Source organism: Moschus berezovskii, chromosome 11 (genome assembly GCF_049115385.1).
Source record: "Moschus berezovskii isolate FMDL1 chromosome 11, NW_MosBer_1.0, whole genome shotgun sequence".
In the NCBI taxonomy this organism is placed as follows: Eukaryota; Metazoa; Chordata; class Mammalia; order Artiodactyla; family Moschidae; genus Moschus; species Moschus berezovskii.
In genome coordinates this window covers 94964943-94968323 of record NC_142470.1, presented here as the reverse complement: position 1 = coordinate 94968323, position 3381 = coordinate 94964943, and the positions used below count along the sequence as shown (strand labels likewise).

Below are 3381 nucleotides of genomic sequence, written 5' to 3'. Positions count from 1 at the left end.
CGCGCCTCCCCGCCCCTCGCGCCCCCGGCGCCCCCGGCGCCCCCCGCCCGACTCCTCCCTCTCCGGCCCCGCCCCCGCCCGGCCGCCCCACCCCTCCCTGCTGATTGGACCCGAGTCGGGGTTCTCCGACTCCCAGCGGCGCTAGGGAGCGGCGCTGGGGTGGGGGGTCGTCGGCCTTCCTCTTCCACCACTAGTCTAGCCGCACGCCGAGCTCGGCAGAGGGAGGCCGAGGAGGCCCTGGGGTACCGAGGAACGCCCTGCATCCTTCCTAAAGTTTTTCAGCTCCCTCCCCCAACCACCAACCTGCTCCCCTCCCCACTCCCTTCGTCCCCTGGGAATCGCAGTCTCCGCACTCCGGCTCTCTCAGCGGAATCAATAACCAAAGTGTTCCAGGAAGGCGACCCCGGCGAGACCGAGCAGAAAACAGGAGGTTGGCCTTGCTCGAGTACTTGGCGGGGTAGGGAGCTGGGGCTGGGGGCTCAAGCCTGGGATTCAGTGACCCCACCGCCCAGATTCATACCTCCACCCACACTGAGGAGCAGAGTCCGCGGGCCCTGCCCGGTGCTCCTGGCGGAGCAAGGCCAAGAGTGTGGTAAAATAGCCCCAGACAGCGAGGCAAGGGGACGAGGGGACGGTCTGCACTCGCCGGGGAGAAAAGACTGATTGCAGACCCATAGCCGGGTTCAGGAGCCAGGAGGGTCGAGTGAGGCTAAGACTGTGGTAGGCTGCAAAGACCCGGGGCCCCTGCGGCTCAGAGGCCTTCAGAAGCGGAGTCGCACCCCTACATTGGGACAGAAGGTGAAAAATCTCCCTAACTCCTCCATTCCCCCACTCTCGGCCCCGTGGAGGTCTCCCCTCCTCAGTCCCGAGTCTCAGCCCGCCTCGCCAGGCCGGAGAGAGGGGAAGAGCGGAGATGAGCGCGGCTGGAAGCCGGGCTGGGCTTCAGACCGAGCAGTGGGGTCCCTGGACCCTCCGAGTCCCAAGCGCTTTGTGAGGTTCCCAGGGTTCTCCTGAGTCCAGCTTCTCTTTTGACAGCGCCAGGAGGGGCCAGGTCGGATTTCCCTTCCTTTGACTCAGAAAGGGGCTTAGAAGAAAGATTGAATGACCGCAGCGAAAATGTGTGTGCAAACGTGTGTGCGCGCGCGGGGGAGGGCCCTAACCTTCTCCCCTAAAACGTTAGAACAGCAGCCGGCTTCCCTTTTGTGCTCCTCGTGCTACTGTGAACGAGGGTGCGTCGGTGTGTCCGGGGGTCCGATCGAGAGCGTCTGGGGGCAGCGCCTGTGGATGTGCCGGGTGCCAGTGGCTGTGGGGCGGCCGAGTGCGTTGCTCGCGCAGCCTGAAGGACTCTTGGAGCAGGAAGAGCGGTTGAATGAGTGAGCGTGAGTCAATGCCTTAATCGATGTCAAGTGTGCATGTGAGCGGTTGAGTGTGTGTCTGTGTCCAATCTCGAATGTCCCCAACGGAAAGCGAAGTGGGCGGGGCCCACCAGTTATTTAATTGGGTGACTAATGGCGCTTCCCGGCAGGGTTTGGGACAGGAAAAAAGGAGGGTAAAGGGGGCGGGCAGGGGAAAAGGCCTGCTGGTCCTTACTAACGAAAAGGAGGGACGGATGGAAGGAAGGAAGGAAACTCTGCTACAAGGTATTTTGGTGGGGAAGGGGAGCGGCGGCTGGAGCCCGGGGTGTAGGGTAGGGTGTGCGAAGCGTGAGCAGCACGCACCCGCTGCCAGGCCGAGAATTTGTGGTGCCCTGACTCTCAGAGAGGGAGAAAGGAGGATTAGAGTTACAGAAGGGCTCTGGGGAGTGTAACTCAGCGGGACCCAACCCCACTGGAAGGACGCACGCCGCGTGGTACCAGGAGCCCTGCACTTGCATTTGGTCCCCTGGAGCCTGGTGTCTAGAGGAGATGCCAAGCTCTTCGGCGAACCGCTCTCTTCCCCAGGATGGGCCAGCGCCGGATCACGCTGGTCGCTTGATCTAGTACGTCATCTTCGCTCTGCTTCTCAATCTTTCTCCGTGATTCTCTCAAGTTTATTTTTATTATTCAACTAAGACGTGTCTGGTGTAGAAAAGTTATAAGCAGAAAGCAAACATTCGGTGGGAATCTTCCCGGCCCCCAAATCCCCTCTGTTCCCTGGAGCCTCATGGGAGGAGGCCCGGGTTTCTGTTCTAAGAAAAATGGGACAGCCACCTGCTGAACCCTACCGGGTTTCGTTTGTCTTCGCTGCTCTAAATGGTATTTCATGAATGGTGGTTTTCTGTGCCAGTAATTCGGGCCTCCGTTTCGGTGTCCTCTTCCAAAGTCCGTAGATGGGTTTTCGGGAGTGCGCTCACTCCCGGGGGAGCCGGGTCCTCCTTCCGGAGATGCCGGTGGCTTCCCAAAGGGTCCCGTGGACCCGTGTCCATGGAAGTCGGGCCGCCTTCCCTTTCCTGTCTGCGGGGAGAGCCCGGCAAGGAGCATGGGAGGGGCTACAGGCCCGCTCCAGTCGACTCTTGGGAGTTCGCAGTCTTCCGCTGGCGCTCTTTCTTCTTTCTTCTCCTTCCCTCTTGGCAGTCTGAGGTTTGGCGTCCCGCAGGAGTCCTGGCCCTCTCTACACTGCAGGCCTTGGAAGTGGGGTCCCAGCCTCCGTGATTGTGTGCGCGGAGATCCAGTGAGGAACGTAGAGCTTTTGCACGCTGAGACACAGTTTGTGGTGTGTGTGGGGGTGTATGGAGTGGGGGTGGGCTGGATCTCCTCACCAACCTCCTCTCCAGACCAGCAGAGACCTTGGCCGAGCCGAGTCGGGAGCCTGGGCGGCCCCTAAATCCAGGCCCTTGAACCGGGGTCCACCTAGCGCCCTAGCTCCAGCTGCCTGCCCAGGAAGCGAGTCCTGCGGGGCCACGGGGCTCCTACCCGTGCTCTGACGGACTGCCTGTCGCGAATCCCAGCGGAGGAAGGCTGGGAGCGCCAGTGCTCCGCACGGGAGATGTGGACCACGAAGTAGGATCCTATACAGTCAGATCGGCCTTGCTGGGTGTGTGTGTGTATGTGTATGTGTGTGCACATGCGCACGCCTGCAGGCAGGTTGAAGCACTGACTCTGCCGGGACCCTCCTGCAGGCTAAGTGGGACGCAGAGCTCCAGAAGTTCTGAGTCTGCCTTGTGGGAATTTTCAGGGATCCTGGATTCCTCACCTGACAGTGGGGACCGGGGAGGGGGGGCGCATTGTTCTGCGCCTGCTGCCTTCACCCTCACCGCTAGTTTCCAACCACCCTCTGAACATTTCATCCTGTCGGAGACACTAGGAACCCCGAGAATTTCCTCTGCCTCTCAGCCCCACCCCCACCCTTTTTGTAAAGTGATCAGAGAACTTCAGCTTGGGAGATGTGGGGTGAGCTCAGAAG

At 61.0% G+C, this 3381-nt stretch overlaps 1 long non-coding RNA gene across 3 annotated transcripts in view; it reads left to right on the top strand.

Moving 5' to 3' along the window:
- Positions 1-1578: 1578 nt before the first annotated feature.
- Positions 1579-3381, top strand: part of LOC129539510 (uncharacterized) — a 35099-nt gene continuing 33296 nt past the window's right edge. For all 3 annotated transcript variants that reach the window (XR_016038698.1, XR_016038699.1, XR_016038700.1), the window contains exon 1: positions 1579-1640. This is a non-coding gene — a long non-coding RNA (uncharacterized LOC129539510). The remainder of the gene's footprint in view (positions 1641-3381) is intronic.